We start from the raw sequence: 27098 nt of genomic DNA, 5'->3' as shown, positions 1-27098 counted from the left end.
CCCCTGTCTTCGCCACTGTGCGCGCATCTGAGAGATGAAGCGGAACACATGGATGATGAGAGAGGGATGATGGATATATAATGTGGGTGTGTTAGCTATGTAATCCTATATATAGAGGTATAGATTGATCGATGTGTACGTGGGAAAGAGGGTGAGACCTGACTACATATATAGAATCTTCCGTACCATAATTGCCCAAAACTTTTTCTACATGAATTGCCATTATTTGTTGTTACTTTATGCTTTACAACGCACAATTCCATGAATCTTAAAATAGATTAGCTTTTTTATAAAAACTAATTGATTTTGAATGAGATGAACTATAAGAATTAAATGAACATCTAAATCACGCATATATGACTCAAAGCTTACATGCTATAATGTGGTCTTTATTCATAATTTGGTTGCCAAATATCATGTGTACAATACACGTGTACCTTACTAGTCTATACCCCTATATAGTGTGTGAATAACTTTGAAAGATGGTCGTTGGATAATTCCAATCCGATGGTGCAAAGATGGCAAATCCGAGCACTACTAGCCATTGGGTATCATATTCATTCCACCAGATTTTGCCTCATGTACAATCTAGAAGACTCCATGGTTGAACTTAAGCATAATGCGCAAACCACAAAACACAAGCACTTCTCCTTTGTTCTAGAATCTTCCGTATCATAATTTCCCAAATTGTTTTCTACATGAATTGCCATTATATTTTTTTACTTTATGCTTTACAACGCACAATTCCATGAATCTTGAAATAGATTAGTTTTTTTATAAAAACAAATTGATTTTGAATGAGATGAACAATAAGAATTGAATGAGAATCCACATCATGCATATATGACTCAAAGCTTACATGCTATAATCTGTATTTATTTATAATTTGGTTGCCAAATCTCATGCGTGCAATGCACGTGTACCTTACTAGTCCAAATGGTGTTTGTGTATGAGTTGTGTGTGTTAAACATATTGTACATAGTATCATAAATGCTTTAGATTCCGAACATCGAGCTAGAGCATACATGTACTATGATTTGAATTCAACATAAAATGGATACATATATTTGAATTCGAGATTGCATGTACATGTAGTTCGTATTTATATAGGAATTTACTACTCCTATATTCATGTCATGTGTTGTCAAGGTAATATTTAGATGGTTGTATAACTAACCCGAGTACAATCCCATTCAAACAGGGAAATTGTACTCAAATTTAGTCCATATGCTAGACAACACGAATTGTTGTTTATTGTTGAGGGAAGTGCAAATTGATTTGGTACTTTACACATTATGTTTGTTGTCCGATTTTTTTAGTTTTTTTGTTGTTGTATTTGAATGCATTTCTAGTAATATAGTAAAACAGGGCATGGATCTCTCTAGTGATGAGGTGTGAATTGTCTTTTTTGTACACGTTAAGCTTGTTCTCCCAAAATATCAAGGTGCGCCTTGTTATGCCGAAATTTCAAGCTAGCATATGTGTCTATCATGCTGCGAAACTCCCGCCTCTTCAACCTGCGCATTGTTACCCCGAAATTTTAAGATATATCTTTGTCTCTTTGTGATCAGAAAACTCCCTCCATCTGAACCAATGCCTTACTATCCCAAAATTACAACGCGCGCGAAAACTCCCACCTCCTACGAAATCCCGACACATGAAATGCCCATGTTACCCCTCAACTGAAAGAACCATGCACCTAGCTCAAATCGGTGGGGGTACTTTCATAACTTAACCCACATTTCGGACAAGCGTGTCCCTAAGCCATGGTTCCCCCTCCCATCCCATCCGCCCACCCATTCATACACCGAGGCCGCAAAAACCCATGAAGCCCCACACCCTCCTCTGTCCGTCACCCAGCCGGAGGCTCTTCCCCGATGATATCATCCACAACAACACCTCGATGTCTCTCATCCACCGCACCAGATGAGTATCCATTGTCGATCTCGTCGTCTCGCCGGTTCAGCCACTCCGTCCTCCACCTCCAAGGAGCTGCCTCGATGTTCCCCTCGTCTTTTGCGCCACCTCCATTCCCACATGGACATTTTCACCCGCACCACCGGAAGAGGAGCATCATCACCGATTCCTCGGATGAAGTTGAGGCCTAATCGGCACCACCAAAGAGGTTCTACACTAATCATCGCATTTTCTTCTTGATTCGATCTCACGGTGCTGCCGGCGCTCGGTCCCAAGCCGACATGGCACGGCTCCATCCATGGCTGCGTCGCCGACCACTTCCTCCACGGCATCGCTCCCTCACGGCGACGTCCACATCAATAGGAGCTGCTACTGCTTTGGCTCTCCTCGTGCTGCTACTTTGCTTTTCCTCTCAGTCCCCTTTCTTGTCTGCTCTTGCTCTTGCTCGTGGTGCTACTCTCACTCTTGCTCTTGCTTGCATTGCTGCTCTTGCTCTTGCTTGCGTTGCTTCTCTACTCTTGCGTGTGCTGCTACTGCACAGGCAACAGATCCTGCTCTCGCTCGAGCCCCTGTAGCTACTACCCGATATGATGCTACATGACCAACTGCCCCGGCTCTTGCACATGCTGCTCCGGGCACTGCTGCTCCTACTACTACTTTTCTGCTACTAGTGCGTTCAGTTTCGATAGTAAAATTCAGTTTGACAACAAAATTTAGTATCGATAGTTAAATTCAGTTTCAAAGGTTAAGTTTAGAGATGAGTGGCTAATGTATTTTACATCTAGCACTTTGTGGTTATGTATTTTACATCATCTATTGGAGATGCTATTAGAATTCCACTCAGGTTAACATTGTCACTCTTGTCCTGCTTCAGCCTCGCCGTCGTACAACTCACTAGAGTTGCTTCAATGACGAAACCCACCATCACAGCGAAGCAGTACCCCCAGCATCATCTCCAGATGCCTAAGATATACTTCCCTTCCTCAGCAAAATCAGCCGGAGCATCCTCACCGACCAACCCAATCACGCTGAGATCGACATTGCATCGCTTTTTTACTCTACATGTTATATATATTATCCATTGGGCACACGTAATAACGTGAAATACAATTATTTCTCCTACTATATGACAAGCAGTAAGGTACCAGGCAACTTAGCTATCTGTGATGGACTCTCTTGAATGCTATCATTATTTATCTCTGCGCGTTTGAGTTGCGCAGTTGTAGATGCACCTGGGAGTTGAGCTAGTAGGGCAGTGGCCTGGGTCCAAAGTAGTAGAAGTAGCACAAAAACATTTTTTAGTGTAGGCTTTTCCCTGCTCAAGCCTGCCTACTAGATTCACCAGTGCTTGAAAGGAAAAGTGAAGGAAAAACATAGGAATTGGAAAGTTTCCTATGGTACTACTATTCATGCATTTGGTTCAAAGGAATGGAGCAAAGGAAAACTGTAGAATTTTTTGCTTTAGTGTCTCCTTGAAGGAAAAACCGTAGGAAGTTTAATATCCACTTGTCCTCCTTTTCAAATTCCTATTCACGAAGCACAAGGCTAAGAGATAGTAGCATAATAGCATTATAACCGTACATTTTCTTGTGGTTTGACTTAATCTCACCATGATTGTTTGCATCCTGTGATCTTACAATTCTTGTGAACCAAACACTCAGATTGTTCCTGTGTTTTTAAATGCTCTATTTTGCACGTGCATTCCTATCCTATTCCTGTTTATTTCCTATCCCTGCATTGTTAGAATCCTCAAATTCAAACAAGCCCTTACACTATTACTTATGTTACAGATATTTGTCAAAGAAAATCTTGTGTGGGTTGTCCCGCTCCTGTTGAGCTGTGTTCCACCCCAGCTCAGCTGCTCCAACGGCAGAAGGGTTCACCACAGTAAGGATCCACCCGCCAGACTATCTTTAGCCGCCTCAGAACTTCTTCCCCGCCGCCGGCAGCCACGACAACTGCATTACCATCATCAACTGAGCAGATGACCTTGAGGACAACACAGGTCCGCAAGAGAGGTCACACTCTTTCGTGTGTGCATATGTTATGCATCACTTAATATGATGACATGCTATTTTATCATCCTATTCACCGATTAGACTCTGAGTCAAGTCCAAAATAATGCTCATACTTGAGTTTTTAATTGGTTGTGGGGTACATATTGGGGCAACAATCAATACTATCTATCTAGTATCCGGTTAATCTCGAGTGTCTACTATGATTTTCATGTTGGGTGGAAACAAACATTAAAGGAGCCATTACTGTATTTTTTGAACTAAAGTTATTATCTGCCTGCTATCGTTGGTTTTGGGTCTATCCATAGTTTGCTACAATCACTCCGGATTTGTGCATGCACTCCTTACATAATCCCACTATGTTTTATTCCTATTCATATCAGTTATTGTACACAATGGTACTGAACATGTAGAACAAAAGAGGCGAGCCTTGCGTGGCACTAAAATTTCATGTAGACGTCACTCCATGGTCGGTGCAAAAGCAGCCCCCTCCCCCCATTCCAGACTATAATCAAGAGGAAGATAACAGTTTAGAGGGGGATTCAGTGGGAGAAAACCACTCCTATTTACCCCCTGCGGTCTTTTGCTCTAACTTGGCATGCTGATGTTGGTCATATCATGCATATGGTACCTTGCATTGCTTACTTTATACATAACATATGTCATCTACTTAGTTTAGACATGCATTTTGTGAATGCCATCTATTTAGTTTCTATATCATATATGTGAATCATGCAATGCCATTTTGTTTAGACAGGCATCATATATGTAAATTTTGCAATGCCACCCTGGTTAGGCAGTCATCTTATATGTGAATTATATCATGCCAACTTTTTTATTATGTATTAAATTTGTCAAGAATTTAAGTACATTCAATTACTCTTCCTGTGCATCAGCCATTCGACATGGTCATGAAAAAATGTGGAGTGGAAACAAGGTCTTCAGAGTAGACAATGATATCTGACGAAGCGCATCTTTTGCTGGTTATGGATAGCTCCTTAGAGGAGGACTCAGAGACAGATGAGCAGTCCTATCCCCCCACCCACCGAGGTACATGCTCTAACTTGGCAGGGTTATATTGCTCATATCTTGCATATGGTGTCTTGCATTAACATGTCATTTGCTTAGTTTAGGCATGCTTTGTGTGAATGTCACCTGTTTACTGTCTAATTACCATGTGTGTGAATTTTGCAATGCCATCTTGTTGCAAGACATTATATATGTGAATTATGCAATGCTATCTTGTTGCAATGCATTATGTATGTGAATTATGCAATGCCATGATGTTTAGCCAAGCGTCATATATGTGAATTATATCATGTCGTCCTTTTTTTTGTATTACTCATTGCATTTGTCGACAATGTTTGTATATTCAACTGCTCTTCATGTGCATCAGCCATTTGAATTGGTGATGAAGAAATCTGGACTGAAAACAAGGTCTTCAGAGTAGACAATGCTACCTGCTGAAGCAGATATCTTGCTGGTTATAGATAGCTCCTCAGAGGAGGACTCAGAGGCAGATGACCAGTCTTATTATCCTCCTAATGTGTATGCTCAAACTTCGCAGGGTTATCTTGCAATGCTTAGTTTTTACATCATACACAATATTGAATGCCATCTCCTTAGTTGACAGTTCATATATGTGATTGCCCTCTGCTCACTTGCTTAGTATATAAATCATTTATTTGAATTATATCATGCCATGATGTTTACATAGACGACATGTATCTAAATTATGGCATGGCAACCCATTTTCTAAAGACAGAATATAGTTATATCATCTCATCCTGTCTATATAGTCATCATATTTTGAATTATGTCATTCTATCCGTGAATTATATCATGCCATCATGTCTCCATCGACGACAAGTTTGTGAATTATGCCATGCCAACCACTTTAATAGAAACATCGTATAGTTATATCATGTCATCCTGTTTACATAGTCATCATATTTTGAAGTATGTCATTCTATCATGTTTAGTTAGCCATCATACATGTGAAATTGTGTCATGCTATCCTATTTAATTAGCCATCATATATTTGAAATTATGTCATGCTATTCTATTTGGTTAAAAAACATAAATGTGAATTATTTCATGCCCTGTTTTCTTACCTACTATCCATTGCACATGTCTATCTTACAATGTGTGTACATTAAATTACTTTTCTTGTTTATCGGCCATTTGAATTGGATGGGGTGATGGCAGTATCCATGGGAGTAAAAACACGGTCTTCAAAAAAGATCATGCTACCTCTCGATGAAGATAGAACCACGGTTGTACTTGCCTAAGAACCAGGCCCACCACATATAACCCAGACTCACACAGATTGTACGCCTACCCAGTTGGAGAGAGAACCAGCTACACCCCTTCTAACCCCAACCCCAGCAGATCGTAACCCAGTTCTAGTTGACACATCACCGTCTCCACCACAAAGCATCGAAACATGAGCAGTTACTAAGGCAACTACAGTTCCCAAAGCACGATGACCGCCACTCCGAACCCCAAGTCAACGCTTAAAGCAGAAGAAGATTTTTTCTCAGGTCAGGTTCCGTAGCTATGGTTCATACTCCTTTGCTCTTGCATAACTGTATATACTCATACCAACTAATTTCAAATTTGAAGGATGCAACCAAAACTCCAATGGCGCAACAGGTATGTTTTAAACCTGTTTCTTTAACATGTTTGCTATTGTAACTTGCTCTATGTTGATTTCAGTTTCAATTGAACAAAAAGTTATGTTCTCATGCCATGCACATTACAAGTGTAGTTATTGTTGTGTAGTTTCCCACACTTATATTCTGTCTATGCTGCTTTTTCTTAAATAGATATGATTTGAATTGTCTCTATCTTGATTTGGCAATATAAACTATAATGATATAAACGATACAGTGAGCGTCCTACATACATATATGTTTGTTTCATACTGTTATCCTGTCCACCGTACTACTGAACTGGTTTACCAAAATGAGTTTCACATACAACATGGTAAACCTGTGATGTGTCTGTTTGTTTCTCTTTTAGAATGCGGATAAAATATTGGAGAAGAGTACCCCGTTATGCATTGGTAAAGGAAGTAATGCAGATAAGGTTAAACATAGTGAGACATCCCTGTTGGTCTCCAAGAAAGCTAATAAAAACTATATTGAAGACACTGAGACAACCCCGAAGTCTTCTCTTGACGTAGTGTTCGAGTTACTAGCCACTACTGCTGGCACCAGCTCTTTGAACTCGCTGCCTAAATCACTTCGGCTTCTTGAGTCTCAACCTCAAGTTGAAAGTCATCGACCAGATGTTCTGCAATAGGAAGCCAAAGGACTGAGGAAGTCCCTGCAGAATTCAGATGCATACTTTCTGGTGCAACAACAAGCGCTGGAGGATTTAAGCGCCAAACAAGAGAAAGTTAATAACTTTCTAAGCATATTGCCAGCATTATGGGTACCCAAGATATTGTTTCTTGAAATCTTCTGAAGTGGTTTCAGTTCTAGACTTGTTTTGCTACGGAGTTTATTTGCACTGGTCGCCAACTTTGACAACCAGTGTATGTGATATGCTGCTTTGTTCCCTATATTTGCATTGGTAGCGAACTTTGATGCCCAGTGGATGTAATATGTGTAATATCCATGATACCTAGCGTAAGTTGCTTGCTTATTTATTTCCTTGTTGTCTTGTTTATTTGTTTGCTTGTAGTCAGTGCAGTTCTTTTTCTGTGGTTTCCTAGTGGCTGCAATAACCTATTTTTTAAAACTAGCACACAATAACCATGGGCTACATATTTACTGTAGTAACCATGGGTCTCCTACGGGCCATAGAAACACTGGGCCTTCTATGAGACGTAGAAACAATAGGCCATCTACGGGCCGTAGCATCAATGGGCCTTCTACGGGCCATATGATCGAATGGCCAAACATGGGCCAATAACGGACCGCATTATGGCTCGTAAACAGGCTAGAGTTGGAATCGTCCGTTCATGGGCCGCCGTTAATCGTTCGTATTTGATGACGCTATGAAAACGACCCAATGGATTAACGGGCCGACTATAACCATTGGCTGAATTTGGCCGACAAGCAGAAAAGGCCAGTAATGGGCCATAAGTAACCGAATTCTCGAAATGAGCCCAAGAATAAATGGGCCCTAAGAAGGCCAAAAGATAACATGGAATGGAAAGGGCCCAATGGAATAATGGGTCGTTAATGGGTATAAAGTGATACACTATTCATTACAGGCCTATTTCACCACGGGCCATTAATGGGCAAAGAGTTAGAAAGGGCCTCATTTGGGCCGAAAGACGTCATGGAACATATATGGTCCGGATGTTACAATGGGCTGGAATCATATTGGACAGCCCAGATGACACTACTGGGCCTAATTCAGATAGGTCATAACAGGCCGTGAGTTAGCAGGCTGTAAATGGCCTATATGTGAACATGCCATTAACATGCTTTTTGTGGGCCGGCCCGCTACCTTTTGACCAAGTCAAACGGGCCGACATTTTTGCCAAAATGGGCCTCTGTTGGGCCATGCCACGTCTCGACGTATCATAGGCGCCTCTGGTCAAATGATTGGATGACATCTGTACCAATGGTGAGCCGACACGTGGTTCTTCTAGCCATCGAGAATTTTACACGTGGAAAATCCCCATTGGTCCGGGTTGTTAACGGGTTATCGGATCCAAAACGGGACCCGATAGCTTAACGGTGACCTGTTACAATGGATGCCACGTGTCGGTTACCCTTGACGAAAGCACTTCCATGACACGCCATTTATCTCCATGGAAGTGGACACTTCCGTGATGATAATTTTGCTAATGTCATGGAACACTTCTATGACAACACAGGTATGACAATCTTGATTCTGTCATAAAATCGTCATGGGTGTACATGCATGACAAAAAACATGACCTACTGTGACAAACACATATCATCATGGAAGTGGTTTTTTTATAGTGAAAGACGAAGGTATGATCGAGATAGTAGTCATTGTTGGTCTGGACTTAATCGAAGACGAAGCAGTAGTACTTCTGACCGGTGCATACTTGATTGAGGAACACGGCCATGGGCATGACACTCCTCCTTCCTTGAATTGTTCCTTGCCCACAATCTAAAGATTTGGAAAATCTGAAACATACTTCAATTGTATCACCTGGGTCCCATGGTGGTAGAAGTCTGATAGTCTATTCAAGTGAAAACCAGGCATTGCACCACTCATTTTCTATTAGTAATCTATGGAAGTGACAGAGCAATCGAAACTAATGAAATGTAGATAGCCGGACGTCTTTGTGTTTGCATATCCTTAGCAGATATTAGCCATCCCACTGTTGCATTGCTCGATTGTTGAAAAAAAGAAGATTTATATGGCCCAACAACTTTTTAACTGAATGAAGGTTCCAAGATGATTCTGACCAAGTATAACTATTGGCAATGAATGAATGGGATATAGCCCTCCAATTTTCCACTGGAGTTTTATACAACAGTTTATAAGAACATAAGACAATTTCTCAAAGTTGTATTGAATGCCATCTATGAAGTTAATCAAGCTGGTATGTACAGTTACTGCCTCAAATATCTTCAATGGCAATTAAACACTGGGTAAACAAAATCTAGTATTGATCCCTGCAAGCCAAACAGGGTTGTGTAGCACTTTCGTGGAAGTATCCCAATTAGTTATCATCCCAACAAAGAGTAAATGAGGGAATTTATATTGACCCTTCTGTCACGCACAAGGTGTCACAGTTCTTGAAGTAACTGCTTGAGCTTATGCAAATATTGCTACTATCATGGTGGGCTAATAAACCAGAATAACAAAGATAAAAGGTCTATAGTAAAGATGGTAAAAACTCTGAAAAGTAAATAACTTGAATACCAGTGAAAGTAGAGATGCATTCCTGCAATAAAGAGATTAGGTGCAGAGAGAATTTATTTCATGGTAAGAATGTATCAAGTGTGCTAGTGTGACAATAATACCAGTTACTTTGTATCATACTCATAGTATTTGATATGTGTGTTCTATAGGCGGATCACCCTAAAGTTATGAAACTCTTCCTCATGGGGTTATATTTCATTCTATGGTCCTGCTTTCCTGTTGCCACAGAGTGGTCGTCTCCACAGTTAAGGTCCTTGGATCGGATCCAAGCATTAAGTTTGGTGGATCACCCTTATCTCATACTGTCTTCGGTCCTAAAAAATAACTCCACATTTCATGTCAGTGATCACAGGTTCCCTAAACAATGTGTGTTACATGCGTAGGTTGTGAGATCATGTTGCATGGGCCCTTAAATTGGACAACATGCATAGGGTTCACCATAGTATAACAGCATACTAGACATATCATACTACTACAAATACAAATGATGACATATAGATCAGGCACAAATGAATCTTACCACTCACCTACATCTCCCACGCCTATGGGGGATTACTCACACATCATAAGAGAGAAATCAATCACACTAGAGATTAAACCCATGAAAATCATATCGATACCGTGAAGATCCATAATAAGATGAAATGGATAATTCAAATAGTCTTGATCTCCGAATGAGATTGAATTGGAATTACTCTTATAATAGTGAAGGATGAGATGATGATGGAGATGAAAGGGCCATTATTAAGAAGATCTCGAAAGGTTCCTCGGATCTCCTCTTCTTCTATTTTGTATGTGGTGGCAGTGGCAAGGCTTCTCTTCTCCCTGGGTCCCTTCACAAAACTATATTGTATAGATGTGGTGGAGATGTTGGCACCTCATATGACCGCTCATACGAGCGCTTGCGGTCGTATGGTAGGCTGTCTTTTGCTCTAGTGCACCTAGTGGTTTGGCTCTCCATGTAGATGTTGCTCCATTTGACTTGATTTGCAATAATTCTCCTTGGTTTCCTTCCATATATGATATTTCCTACCAAACAAAGGGAAAACAGATTTCCTTCTCTCTTAAAGGATTACCGTTAGAAATAATCGAGAAGTAACAAATATCCAATGAAAACCAAATAGGAATCACTCAAAAAATATCACAAATTCTCGAGTTGTCAACTCCCCCAAGCTTAAAACTTGCTCGTCCTCAAGTAAAAGACAAATCAAGAGAATGAAAAGGATCTTGATTGAGTAGAAAGAACTTTACCAGCTCAAGAGAATATGACATATCCATCCTCACTTATCTTGTAATTTCATTCAAGAAAGTATTCGCTTTCGAATAGCTACACTTAAGCTCGTTGCCTAACCACATATAGTTTTCTATAACTAGTTATAATTTCTCAACCCATGTTTTTCATTGTTAACCAAGTGTTCAGGCAAGCAAAAACATTTCTTTCTTTGGATGGATATTCTTCTTGGTTTCCTCATAAAACAAATGCACTAGGGGGTTTTAGAAGTGAAGAGAGCAAAGAATTCAAGCATTTCAGTAACATCCACAAGTACTTCCTTGTCATGGCATTCAAACACTTCTCTCAATCAATTTTTTTAGAACTTCAATTCTCTATGACGGGGTTATGCCAGAATTTACTATATGCAGTTAGTTTCCGTCATGGCTTAATTTTGTGCACTATGGATCGGGAAGGGTTGTCTATTTCGACCTTGACGATCAGTGCTGTTATTTACCACATACACACTTCCTTGGAGAAGGTCGATCATTTACCACTAAATCTCCAAGTTTGTGACGGCTTCGCAGTTACGCGGATGATCTCAACATATAGCAACGAGACATGAAGCCAGTCATGAGCTGGAGCCCCATGATTTTAGCATCGCGAATAAATTTTGGCATTATCTCAATCACTTCAAATATGCATTCCTCCAAATAACTCTATCAATAGGTGTTATCAAGACAATAATATTCAAGACTATGGAGTTGAAGTGTTTGAATGCTCATTCTCTTCAAAAATCCGAGCCCCTAAGTTTTTCTTGGAATTTTATTTAGAGCAAAATCATGCATCCAACAAGGTTTCCCTAGCAAAATTTGAAGTTGGGAGTTATGACTAAATGATATTCAATAAACGAGGGAAACTAACTCAAGTGGAACCAGTCAAAAGAAATTTTTGTCTTAAATAGAATGACGAGGCAAGCGAATTATGCCTATGTTATACGCTCTCACGTTTGCTGACTTCCTCCCTTGTAACACCCTGATTTTTGGCCCTTTCTTTTTCTTTTGGCTTTCTTTGATTTTTGCTCTGATTTTTCTTTTGGAGCAATTCTGTGGACTTGAAACCTGGAGATCATCATTATTTTCTTCTCTCAAGTGGTTCATCATTCTGAAATCAATCCCAAGATCATGTCATTTCCATTCTAGCCCAACCCTAATCTTTATTTCTTGGGAATATTCCTTTTTCTATTAAAGGATAACCCTGTTTGACCTAGGTTGTGAAACAACCAATATTTCTCTCATTCCAAAAATTACCACAAAATTCTCATAAATTCGTTGGATCATACCTTTCACAAATATGCCCAAACAATTCCTTGCCTAGTTCAAATATAACTATGAAATATTAATTTTCTATTCTATCCAGAATAGCACTTCCTGAAGGAAGTGCTATTTATCTTTTCTTGATTGCTCTTAAACTTTTTGGACACTCTTTCCTATCCATATCATTGCCACATGACAAAGTTCAGCTCCATTTTCCTAGTAAATCTTTCTCAGCATATTCTCAAAGTTTTTGTTTAGAGAGAATCTTTGTGAAGGAAGTACTAGCTAGGAATATCCAACCGAGAAGAAATTTTGCAAGATCCTTCATATGATCAAATAATTACTCGCCACCAAATTTCATCTCCATCCAACAATCTATGTGAGCATACCTTCAACTCTTTGTTTCTGGTGATATTGTGAGTTTGCGAAGCAACTATACTTTATATTGCTCCATAAAAACTAAAAATTTACCAGAGGATTCTCCTACCTATATAACCTCCCTCCATCAAATTTTGGCTCATTTCATCAAGCCAATATATTTCCATATTTTTCACAAATTTCTGTAGAGGATCACTGTGAAGGAAGTACCATTTTGGCATGTCCAAATGGTATGAAATTTTTAGAGTATATTCTTATGTCCATCTCATCATCATATACCAAGTTTTAGCCCAATTCAACACACCATGTGAGTTCATCATCCAAATCCCTTTTCTAGTCCACATTTGCAGTTGCAAAGCAACTAGATAAATATTTGTCCAAATCTTTTCAAAATTCACAGGATTGTAGTCCTTCCTACCTTAATCCCTTTGACAAGCTTGTTGGCTTTTTGGCCAAGTATTTTGACTACAACTTCATGCCCAAGTTTGCTACAGCAAACTTTATCTCATGTATCCCATCAATCCAAAGTTGCTTTAGTCAAGCAATCACCTTAGGAGGGTCCGAGGATGCAAGGACAACACATTAGACATCTTTTGCTAGGTCCTCGTGCCCTCTCCTCTCCAAGCCATGCGGTGACTGCATTGCTGGCGCGCCTGTGCATGTGCTTTGCTCGCTATGGTCGCGCTCTGCGCGTCGGGTAGTGATGTCTACTACAGAACCTTCTTCTTGTAGACGTTATTGGTCCTGCAAGTGCACAGGTTTGTAGGACAGTAGCAAATTTCCCTCAAGTGGATGACCTAATCTTTATCAATCCGTAGGAGGCGTAGGATGAAGATGGTCTCTCTCAAACAACCCTGCAACCAAATAACAAAGAGTCTCTTGTGTCCCCAACACACCCAATAGAATGTTAAATTGTATAGGTGCACTAGTTTGGCGAAGAGATGAAGATACAATTGCAAAATAGATAGTAGATATAGGTTTTTGTAATCTGAAATAATAAAAACAGCAAGGTAGCAAGCGGTAAAAGTGAGCGTAAACGGTATTGCAGTGATAGGAAACAAGGCCTAGGGTTCATACTTTCACTAGTGCAAGTTCTCTCAACAATAATAACATAGATAGATCATATAACAATCCCTCAACATGCAACAAAGAGTCACTCCAAAGCCACTAATAGCGGAGAACAAACATAGAGATTATGGTAGGGTATGAAACCACCTCAAAGTTCTTCTTTCGGATCAATCTATAAAAGAGTTCGTACTAGAATAACACCTTAAGACACAAATCAACCAAAACCCTAATGTCACCTAGATACTCCATTGTCACCTCAAGTATTCGTGGGCATGATTATACAATATGCATCACACAATCTCAGATTCATCCAACCAACATAATAGTACTTCCAAGAGTGCCCCAAAGCTACTACCGGAGAGTCAAGAACGTGTGCCAACCCCTATGCATAGGTTCCCAATGTCACGAAACCCGCAAGTTGATCACCAAAACATACATCAAATGGATCGCAAGACATACGTCAAGTGTTCTCATAATAGACTCAATCCGATAAGATAACTTCAAAGGGGAAACTCAATTCATCACAAGAGAGTAGAGGGGGGCAAACATCATAAGATCCAACTACAATAGCAAAGCTCGGGATACATCAAGATCGTGCCATAGAGGGAACACGAGAGACAGAGATCAAACACATAACTACAGGTACATACCCTCAGCCCTGAGGGTGAACTACTCCCTCCTCATCATGGATAGCGTCGGGATGATGAAGATGGCCTTCGGTGATGGGTTCCCCCCTCCAGCAGGTTGCCGGAACAGGCTCCCAAGAGGTTTTTGGTGGCTACAGAGGCTTGCGGCGGCGGAACTCCCGATCTATCTTCTGTTCTGGAAGTTTTAGGGTACGTAAGTATATATGGGTGCAAGGGGTACGTCGGTGGACCTCCGGGGTGCTCATGAGGCAGGGGGGCGCGCCCAGGGGGGCACGCCCCCCACCCTCGTGGGCAGCCCGGGACTCCCCTGACGTGCACCCCAAGTCCATCAGGTGTGTTTCCTTCAAAAATTAACTTCTCCAGTTGTTTTCGTTCCGTTTTGACTCCGTCTGATATTCATTTTCCTCGAAACACTGAAATAGGCATAAAACAGCAAATCTGGGCTGGGCCTCCGGTTAATAGGTTAGTCCCAAAAATAATATAAAAGTGGATAATAAAGCCCAATGTTTCCTAAAACAGTAGATAAAGTAGCATGGAGCAATGAAAAATTATAGATACGTTGGAGATGTATCAAGCATCCCCAAGCTTAATTCCTGCTCGTCCTCGAGTGGGTAAATGATAAAAAAGAATTTTTGATGCGGAGTGATACTTTGGCATAATTTCAATGTAAATCTTCTTAATTGTGGTATGAATATTCAGATCCAAAAGATCCAAGACAAAAGTTCATATTGACATAAAAGTAATAATACTTCAAGCATACAAATCAAAGCAATCATGTCTTCTCAAAATAGCATGGTTAAAGAAAGTTATCCCTACAAAATCATATAGTCTGGCTAAGCTCTATCTTCATCAGACAAAGTATTTAATCATGCACAACCCCGATGACGAGCCAAGTAATTGTCTCATACTTTAATAATCTCAAACTTTTTCAACTTTCACGCAATACATGAGCATGAGCCATGGACATAGCACTATATGTGAAATAGAATGGTGGTTGTGGAGAAGACAAAAAGGAGAACATAGTCTCACATCGACTAGGCGCATCAATGGGCTATGGCGATGCCCAATAATAGATATCAATGTGAGTGAGTAGGGATTGTCATGCAACGGATGCACTAGAGCTATAAGTATATGAAAGCTCAACAAAAGAAACTAAGTGGGTGTGCATCCAACTTGCTCGCTCACGAAGACCTATGGCACTTTTGAGGAAGCCCATCATTGGAATATACAAGCCAAGTTCTATAATGAAAAATTCCCACTAGTATATGAAAGTGACAACATATGAGACTCTCTATCATGAAGATCATGGTGCTACTTTGAAGCACAAGTGTGGTAAAAGGATAGTAGCATTGTCCCTTCTCTCTTTTTCTCTCATATTTTTTTTATTTTTTTTATTTGGGCCTTTTCTCTTTTTTTAATGGCCACTCTTTTTTTTCGTCCGGAGTCCCATCCCGACTTATGGGGGAATCATAGTCTCCATCATCCTTTCCTCACTGGGACAATGCTCTAATAATGATGATCATCACACTTTTATTTTTCTTACAACTCAACAATTACAACTCGATACTTAGAACAAAATATGACTCTATATGAATGCCTCCGGCGGTGTACCGAGATATGCAATGAATCAAGAGCGACATGTATGAAAATTATGAAGGTGGCCTTGCCTCAAATACAATGTCAACTACATGTTCATGCAAAAAGCAATATGACAAAAGTAATGTGTGTCATATGAACGGAACGGTGGAAAGTTGCATGGCAATATATCTCGGAATGGCTATCGAAATGCCATGATAGGTAGGTATGGTGGCTGTTTTGAGGAAGGTATATGGTGGGTGTATGATACCGGCGAAAAGTGCACGGTATTAGAGAGGCTAGCAATGGTGGAAGGATGAGAGTGCGTATAATCCATGGACTTAACATTAATCAAAAGAACTCATGCACTTGTTGCAAAAATTTAGAAGTCATCAAAAACCAAAGCACTAAACGCATACTCCTAGGGGGATAGATTGGTAAGAAAATACCATCGCTCGTCCGCGACTGCCACTCATAAGGAAGACAATCAATAAATTAGATTATGCTCCGACTTCATCACAAAGCGGTTCACCATACGTGCATGCTACGGGAATCACAAACTTCAACACAAGCATTCTTTAAATTCATAATCACCCCAACTAGCATTGCTTTGATATTATCACCTCCATATCTCAAAACAATTATAAAGCATCAAACTTATCTTAGTATTCAACGCACTCAAAAGAAAGTTTCACATATCTTGAATACCTAGTATATTATCTTTAAGCAAATTACCATGCTATTAACAACTCTCAAAATAATCTAAGTGAAGCATGAGTGATCAATAGTTTCTTTAAAACAAATCCGACACCGTGAAAGATATAAGTATATTATCAAAAATATATAAGTGAAGTACTAGAGAAAACGACAAACTACTCTGAAAGATATAAGTGAATATCAATGAGTAGCCAAATAATTATGAAACTATGTGAAGACTCTCTCTCATTAAAGAATTTCAGATCTTGGTATCTTATTCAGCAAGCAAAACAAAATAAATGACAATGCAAGGATAGCACAACTCATGTGAAGAAGCAAAAACTTAGGCTCAAACGATACTAACCGTTAGTTGTTGAAGAAGAAAGGTGGGATGCCTACTGGGGAATCCCCAAGCTTAGATGCTTGAGACTTCTTGAAATATTATCTTGGGGTGCCTTGGGCATCCCCAAGCTTGAACTTTTGTGTCTCCTTAATTCCTCTCATATCATGGTTTCTCTTCTTTTATCGAAAGCTTCATTCACAACAAACTCAACAAGAACTCGTGAGATAGGTTAGTATAAACCAATGCAAAACCTTATCATTTTATACTGTAACAAATCACTAAAATTATTATTCAACATTGCATACTAAATGCCTCTGCATATTTAATACTCCCATCCTCAAATAGAATCATTAAACAAGCAAGCATATGCTAACAATGCAGACATAACAGCAATCTGCCAAAACAGTACAGTCTGTAAAGAATGCAAGAGTAACAATACTTCCCTGTCTCCAAAAATTATGAACTAAAACTCCCACTGTAATAAACTTATCAAAGCTTAATATGCAAAAATATTCAACGTTATACCATTCTCTGACTTTTCTAGGGAATTTTTGCAACAGCGGTAAACTTTCTATTTTCAAACAGCAACATGTATACTAGCAAAATAAGCATGGCAAAGGCTATCCTTGACTTTTTTATTGAAACTAAAGATGCAAAAAATTATTCTAACTAACATCAAGAAAAAACTAACAAAATAAAATGACGCTCCAAGCAAACACATATCATGTGGCGAATAAAAATATAGCTCCAAGTAAAGTTACCGATGAAAGAAGACCAAAGAGGTGATGCCATCCGGGGCATCCCCAAGCTTAGTTGCTTGGTTGTCCTTGAATATTAACTTGGGGTGCCTTGGGCATCCCCAAGCTTAGGCTCTTTCCACTCCTTATTCCATAGTCCATCGAATTTTTACCCAAAACTTGAAAACTTCAACCACACAAAACTAAAAACAAAACTCGTAAGCTCCGTTAGTATAAGAAAATAAAACCACCACTTAGGTACTGTAATGAACTCATTCTAAATTCATATTGGTGTAATATATACTGTATTCCAACTTCTCTATGGTTCATACCACTTAATGCTAGCCATAGATGCATCAAAATAAGCAAACAACAAATAGAAAACAGAATCTGTCAAAAACAGAACAGTCTGTAGTAATCTGTATCAAACGTATACTTCTGGAACCCCAATAATTATGAAATAAATTGCTGGACCTGAGAAATTTGTCTATTAATCATATGCAAAAAGAATCAACCTAAAATCACTCTCCAGTAAAAAAAGGCAGCTAATCTCGTTAGCGCTAAAGTTTCTGTTTTCTACAGCAAGATCATATAAACTTCACCCAAGTCTTCCCAATGGTTCTACTTAGCACTTTATTGAAACAAAAGCTATAAAACATGATTACTACAGTAGCATAATCATGTGGACACACAAAAACAGTAAGGGTAAATATTGGGTTGTCTCCCAACAAGCACTTTTCTTTAATGCCTTTCTAGCTAGGCATGATGATGACAATGATGCTCACATAAAAGATAAGAGTTGAAACATAACGGGAGCATCATGAAGCATATGAATAGCACATTTAAGTCTAACCCACTTCCTATGCATAGGGATTTTGTGAGCAAACAACTTATGGGAACAATAATCAACTAGCATAGGAAGGTAAAACAAGCACAACTTCAAGAACTTAAGCACATAGGGAGGAAACTTGATATTATTGCAATTCCTACTAGCATATATTCCTCCCTCATAATAATTTTCAGTAGCATCATGAATGAATTCAACAATATAACCAGCACCTAAAGCATTCTTTTCATGATCTACTAGCATAGAAAATTTACTACTCTCCACATAAGCAAAATTCTTCTCATTCGGAAAAGTGGGAGTATCATAAGAGACTTGAACACTAAAAATTGTTTCCACACTAAAAGAGTAATGTTAAGAAAAAGGGTAATCATAATCATGACAAGATTTGTAAATATAATCCTCACTACTTTTTAAAGCATAAGTTTCATCACAATAATCATCATAAGTAGCAACTTCGTTCTCAACATAATCAATTGAAACCTCTCCCAAGATAGTGGAATCACTAAATAAAGTTGACACTCTTCCGAATCCACTTTCATCAATATAATCATCATAGAGAGGCATGCTATCATCATAAAAACTTTGCATATCAAAACTTGGGATGCTAAGAATATCATCTTCATTAAGCGTAGCATCCCCAAGCTTGGGACAATCATTAATTTCAGCAAATATATTGTCAAATATTTCATCCTCATCAAACATAGCTTCCCCAAGCTTGGGCCCTTTCATATCATAAGCATAATCACTCTCATCATTAAAAATATGGATAGCACCAATAGTATAGCAATTATCATCATCAAAAGTAGTAGTAGGAGCAACATCATTTGGGAGGGATACCTTTTTGCCTTTGTTGCTCCTTCTTTTCTTTTTCTTCTTCACATTATGTGTAGGTTCAACCTTCCTCTCTGAGCTCCTTATTGATGAGATTGGCTGAATAGAAAGCTCCTCCTCGTTACCTGATTCATCATAAGAAATAATAGGAGGAGATTGGGAAGCCTCTTCCCTTTCATTAGTATTCTCATCATCTTCCATTTGTTTTCTTTTCTTTAGGTAATTGGCAATATAAGGATTTTCAATGCAATTCTCCGCACAATACATATAAATTTTCTCTACATCAAAATCAAGAATTTTATCAAGACTAAATTTTGGAATACCCTCAGTTATATGTTTCATTTCTTCATAACCCAAAAGAAGTCTAAGCTCTTTATTATTCTCAAGGGTAATCAAATTATCACAATATTTGGACACGACTTGATCATGAAACAAATAGCATTGGAGCTTTAAATGACCATGTTCATTGCAAAGTTCACAAGGAGTGCGAAAAATATTGAATCTTTCAGCACATTCATCTAGCTCTTCTTGCAACAATTTGGTTTCTAAGTACTTATGCCTCTTGAAATAAATATCTTCTCTATTTGGTGTGTTCATGCAAACATGCACTCCACATAAGTTGACATGCTCATAATAGATATTTTCATCATAACTAGTGCAATCATCATTAGCATCATGGATATTCAAAGAATTTGTACTAAAAACATTGCAATCATGCTCATCATTCAAAGATTTAGTGGCAAACAATTTAATGCATTCTTCTTCTGACACTTTGACACAATTTTGTTTTCCATCATACTCACGAAAGATATTAAAAAGATGAAGTGTATGAGACAAACTTAACTCCATTTTTTTGTAGTTTTCTTTTATAAAATAAACTAGTGCTAAAACAAGAAACAAAAAGATTCGATTGCAAGATCTAAAGATATACCTTCAAGCGCTAACCTCCCCGGCAACGGCACCAGAAATGAGCTTGATGTCTACTACACAACCTTCTTCTTGTAGACGTTATTGGGCCTGCAAGTGCACAGGTTTGTAGGACAGAAGCAAATTTCCCTCAAGTGGATGACCTAAGATTTATCAATCCATAGGAGGCATAGGATGAAGATGGTCTCTCTCAAACAACCCTGCAACCAAATAACAAAGAGTCTCTTGTGTCGCCAACACACCCAATACAATGGTAAATTGTATAGGTGCACTAGTTCGGCGAAGAGATGAAGATACAAGTGCAAAATAGATAGTAGATATAGGTTTTTGTAATCTGAAATAATAAAAACAGCAAGGTAGCGAGCGGTAAAAGTGAGCATAAACGGTATTGCAATGATAGGAAACAAGGCCTAGGGTTCATACTTTCACTAGTGCAAGTTCTCTCAACAATAATAACATAGATAGATCATATAACAATCCCTCAACATGTAACAAAGAGTCACTCCAAAGCCACTAATAGCGGAGAATAAACATAGAGATTATGGTAGGCTACGAAACCACCTCAAAGTTATTCTTTCGGATCAATCTATAAAAGAGTTCGTACTAGAATAACACCTTAAGACACAAATCAACCAAAACCCTAATGTCACCTAGATACTCCATTGTCACCTCAAGTATCCGTGGGCATGATTATACGATATGCATCACACAATCTCAGATTCATCCAACCAACATAAAAGTACTTCCAAGAGTGCCCCAAAGCTACTACCACAGAACGTGTGCCAACCCCTATGCATAGGTTCCCAATGTCACGAAACCCACAAGTTGATCACCAAAACATACATCAAGTGGATCGCAAGACATACATCAAGTGTTCTCATAAAAGAATCAATCCGATAAGATAACTTCAAAGGGGAAACTCAATTCATCACAACAGAGTAGAGGGGGAGAAACATCATAAAATCCAACTACAATAGAAAAGCTTGGGATACATCAAGATCGTGCCATAGAGGGAACACGAGAGAGAACACGAGAGAGAGAGATCAAACACATAGCTACTGGTACATACCCTCAGCCCCGAGGGTGAACTACTCCCTCCTCGTCATGGATAGCGCCGGGATGATGAAGATGGCCTCCGGTGATGGGTTCCCCCCTCCGACAGGTTGCCGGAACAGGCTCCCGAGAGGATTTTGGTGGCTACAGAGGCTTGCGGCGGCGGAACTCCCGATCTATCTTCTGTTCTGGGAGTTTTAGGGTACGTAGGTATATATGGGTGCAAGGGGTACGTCGGTGGACCTCCGGGGTGCTCACGAGGCAGGGGCGCGCCCAGGGGGCGCGCCCCACCCTCGTGGGCAGCCCGGGACTCCCCTGACATGCACTCCAAGTCCGTTAGGTGGGTTTCCTTCCAAAATTAACTTCTCCAGTTGATTTCGTTCTGTTTTGACTCCGTCTGATATTCGTTTTCCTCTAAACACTGAAATAGGCATAAAACAGCAAATCTGGGTTGGGCCTCCAGTTAATAGGTGAGTCCCAAAGATAATATAAAAGTGGATAATAAAGCCCAATATTGCCTAAAATAGTAGATAAAGTAGCATGGAGCAATAAAAAATTATAGATATGTTGGAGACGTATCAGGTAGCATTGGGCTCGTCTTCCGAGCTGCAGCAGCACGTTCCCTGGTGTCGTCCACTCTCCTACTCCTCCCACGGAGGCCCGTGACTCATATCCCCCTCCAGTAGCTCCCTTGTCGGCGCCAGTCGGCGCGTGCGCATGGATGCACAGTGCACCATGGTGGCTGACAGCCACTATGCCCGCCCCGACTCCTTCTGTGTCCCTTGCTCAAACCTCTGCTCCGGTGGACCTCCCCTACCCCCCACATCCGTCGCCTCAATAGCCCACGTGTCCGCACCTTGACTGAAGCTCCGACCATGCATCGAGGATGGCTCGCCGGCCCTAGCTATATAAGCTCTCCTCGACCTCGTCTCTCTTCATCACCCACCCTTCCTCTTCCTCAATCGAGTCCCGTGACCACTCCAGCAAGCCCGTGGAACCGTCTACCTCCTCTTCGGCCAGGAGCTCAATCGCTCAGCTCTGCGCTCTCCCCCTTGCTCCGAGCAACCACTTCTCCAACCACCACCACCAATGAACACCTAGCACTCCTACTATCCTTCCCAGGCTCTCTAATGCCCGAATGCTCGCCGAAGTCGTCGGACTCACCGACTGTTGAAGCCTGCTGCCGCCGGAAATGAAGGTGGCGATGTCGTCCGGTCATCTCCCGGTGAGCCATGGGTATGGGTAGCTCTGTCGTGGAGTGCATGTTCCATACCTGCCATTGCACAACCCCACCGTGGTCTCCTCGCCGCCGTCGATCGCCGGTGAGCTCCACCGTCCTTCTGCCGATGTCCCTCTCTTAAACCTTCCAAGCCGACCCCACCCGTCAGCCTCAGCGAGACCACCTGAAGCATTTTTCTAAGTGAAAGTTTATTCCTGTTTCACGCTTTTTACGTCACCCCCTGGAGGTGTTCCAGAAAATCATTTTAATTCATTTTAAATCCAGTTTGACCACAACTTTTACCAGGAATATCTCCCAAACCATAGGTCCAAATGAGCTATTCTTTTTGCATTATTTTCTTTTGAGCTTCTTTATTTTCTAGTAGAGTTTGGTATTTTCTCTTTTGTTTAGAATTCCAGAAGAATATGCCTTATGTGTTATTTAGAAATCCTTTCAAAAATGTTTTCTAGAGTGTTTGATGTGTGCATGTGAAGACCGTTAGTATTCCAACCCTCCTTTCGAGAAAGGCAAGCCACACCCTCCATTTTGCATGATTGCAATAGAATTTCATGGTTTATTTAATAAACTTGGTTTAAATTTTGCATTAGTTAAATATGATTTGTTCATGGCATTTCTTGGAGTAATCTTTGATCTTGCTACTGCCATGATGATGCCTGGATTTCTAGGACTTATGCTTTGTAGACTGAGAATGATATATATTGCTTTTGGATTACTAGGAACAATAGTTATGCTTTCATTATGATTATATTGGATATTATGCCTTGAAGTATTATTTAGATTTGATACTATCATATTGATATATGGTTAACAATATGGATTTTGCTATTGGGTCGGTAGGATCATTTGCCTTGGATTCAACATGATCATATTTAATCTTGTACCTATGGAGTTATGATATACGACTATATTATTCTTTGGATTATTGGATGGATATTGCTCTAACTTGGATTATAGGTTGATATATGATATTGGAGTAACAATTTTATCATAGATATATCCTGGGGACAAATTCCGTCATTTCGTTGGCCAGGTGCCACTGAATCGAGCTGACTAGTGTAGCCACACTTGCCTAGATGGGGAGGCCCTAATTCAGTCTATTGTCATCCCTCTTGTCAGTGCCTCCAACTAGGGAAGGTTATATCCATGCGCTATCCTGGCCCAGTAGGCAGCAGTAGCCTTGTCGTTCCTAAGAGAGATGATCTTAGCGGGAGAAAAATACTTGGAAATAAAAGCATCCTTACACGTATTCCATGAATCAATACTATTTTTAGGCAAGGATGAAAACCAAGTTTTAGCACGATATCATAATGAGAACAGAAATAATTTTAATTTGACAATATCATTATGCACATCTTTTTTTCTTTTTCATATCACACAATACAATGAAAGTATTTAGATGGTATGTGACATCTTCTTTCACTGGTGCAGAGACTTGCTATACAAATGGTTTTTTAACCCCTTTCCAGGACGGCGTTTGGAACTGTCACCAAGTGAGTGTGGGCGATAGGGGGGTCCTTCCCACACGACCCAGAAACCGTAAAGGATAGGCCCTCCTGGCACACATGCTGGGGCAAAATGAGTTCGTGTGCGATCTGGCGGGGCATCGAAACCCAATTGTTATCATTAGTATGTACATCCCACATGGGGAATTCCAAAAAACATTTCTGTCCGTATGTATATCACACACAGTTGTTTTGTGGAAATGTTTGTGCAAGGTGTCCTAACGCAAACATTTCTCTACCGGAAGTCGTGTGTGATTGTTAGTTGATCGAACACGCCTACTTTCTAGAAACCGTGCGGGTTGTTTGAGTTCATCGCCCATTGTTGTCTGAGTAATCGTCTGCAATAGAAAACTCAAATAAGCAGGGTAATTAGCCTATTATTGATAATCCATGTACTAATCAAATTGATATTTCTGATAAAAACACACCAGATATTTCATATCCATATAATAACAACTAGGAATTCATAATCGAATTACATCGGATAGCTTAGATACTCAGTTCCGCCATTCCACAACAGCACCAAGTTTCACATCCAACATCAAAAACCTCTAGAAAGTAGCATTATACACGGTAAATAGACAGATGAATCTCATCTAGGAAACTGCAGAAGCGGAAGGTAAATATTGAGCCTTTAGTGATGTTGAATGTCCTTGCAACTTTAGGCCGGTGGCTATGGATAATTTCCCGCCCAACCTTCGTCCTCTTCAGCAAGACATCAATATTGTACCGTGGGTGTTGAATGAATACCTTCCTCGCCTCTTGACCATGCAGGTGGTTTGAAAGGTAATCATTGGTGAACTTCTTTGAAAAGTACTGAAAACAAGGATATGCAAACAAGGTAAAAGAGTTAGTACCATCCTATAGTTTACTGATGGCGCAAGGGGTAAAAACAAGGTAAAAGAGTTAGTACCATCCTATACTTGACGGATGTCTTCTTCATTGTGCAAACTGATACGTCTCCAACGTATCTATAATATTTGATTGCTCCATGATATTATATTACCCGTTTTGGATGTTTATGGGCTTTACTTTATACTTTTATATCATTTTTGGGACTAACGTACTAACCGGAGGCCCAACCTGAATTGCTGTTTTTTTTTGCCTATTTCAGTGTTTCGAAGAAAAGGAATACCAAACGGAGTCCAAATGGAATGAAACCTACGGAGTCCAAACGCAATCCAGGATACTTGGAGTGGACGTCAAGAAGCAGCCGAGGCGGCCATGAGGGTGCCTGGCATGCCCTAGGGGTGTGGGCGCACCCCCACCCTTGTGGGCCCCTCGTGGCTCCAGCGACCTACTTCTTCCTCCTATATATATCTACATACCCCGAAAACATCTGACAGCACAACGAAAACCTATTTCCACCGCCGCAACCTTCTGTATCCGCGAGATCCCATCTTGGAGCCTTCGTTGGTGCTCCGCCGGAGGGGGAATCGACCATGGAGGGCTTCTACATCTACACCATAGCCTCTCCGATGAGTTGTGAGTACTTTACCACAGACCTTTAGGTCCATAGTTATTAGCTAGATGGCTTCTTCTCTCTCTTTGAATCTCAATACAATGTTCTCCTCGATCTTCCTGGAGATCTATTCGATGTAACTCTTTTTGTGGTGTGTTTGTCGAGATCCGATGAATTGTGGGTTTATGATCAAGTTTATCTATGAGAAATATTTGAATCGCCTCTGAATTCTTTTATGTATGATCAGTTATCTTTGCAAGTCTCTTCGAATTATCAGTTTGGTTTTTCCTACTAGATTGATCTTTCTTGCAATGGGAGAAGTGCTTAGCTTTGGGTTCAATCTTGCGGTGTCCTTTCCCAGAGACAGCAGGGGCAGCAAGGCACGTATTGTATTGTTACCATCGAGGATAAAAAGATGGGGTTTATATCATATCGTTTGAGTTTATACCTCTACATCATGTCATCTTACCTAATCCGTTACTCTAGATGCATGCTGGATAGTGGTCAATGTGTGGAGTAATAGTAGTAGATGCAAAATCATTTCGATCTACTTGTCGCGTACGTGATGCCTATATACATGATCATGCCTAGATATTCTCATAACTATGCACTTTTCTATCAATTGCTCGACAGTAATCTGTTCGCCCACCGTAATACTTATGCTATCTTGAGAGAACCAACTAGTGAAACCTATGGCCCCCGGGTCTATTTCTCTTCATATAAGTTTCCCATCAATCTTTATTTTGCATTTACTTTCCAGTCTATGTCATAAAAATACCAAAAAATATTTATCTTATCCTATTATCTCTATCAGATCTCACTTTCGCAAGTGGCCATGAAGGGATTGACAACCCCTTTATCGTGTTGGTTGCGAGGTTCTTGTTTGTTTGTGTAGGTACGAGGCACTAGTGAGGAGCCTCAAAAACTGAGGGAAATACTTACGCTACTTTGCTGCATCACCCTTTCCTCTTCAAGGGAAAACCAACGCAATGCTCAAGAGGTAGCAATAAGGATTTCTGGCACCGTTGCCACGGAGGCTTACACGTCACTACTAGGAAAAGGGCTATAGATAGGATTGATACTAATGGCGCACCTGGTAAGCAGTGCGCCACTACTATATAGTAATGGCGCACCGGTCGGAGGTGCGACATTAGTGTGGAAGACACTAATGGCGCACCAGGCACACGGTGCGCCACTAGTATTGATTTTTTTTCATTTTCCATACACTCTAATGGCGCATGGTGCCAAAGTGCGCCATTACTAGTTCTACCAAGTAATGGCGCACCTTCTAAGCAGTGCGCCATTAGTATATAATTTTTTTTACTTTTTTGCAAAACTGCTAATGGCGCACCGTGTATATTTTCATGGACACTTTTTGATCTCGATCTCGATCCCACCCGCACCCTCCCCCGCTAGCTCCACCGCCGCCGACGACCCACCGCAACCCTCCCCCGCTCCACCGCCGCCGACGA

This window comes from Triticum dicoccoides, chromosome 3B, assembly GCF_002162155.2.
Source record: "Triticum dicoccoides isolate Atlit2015 ecotype Zavitan chromosome 3B, WEW_v2.0, whole genome shotgun sequence".
Lineage (NCBI taxonomy): Eukaryota > Viridiplantae > Streptophyta > Magnoliopsida > Poales > Poaceae > Triticum > Triticum dicoccoides.
The sequence above is the reverse complement of the archived record's forward strand: the minus strand, read 5'-3'. Positions refer to the sequence as shown.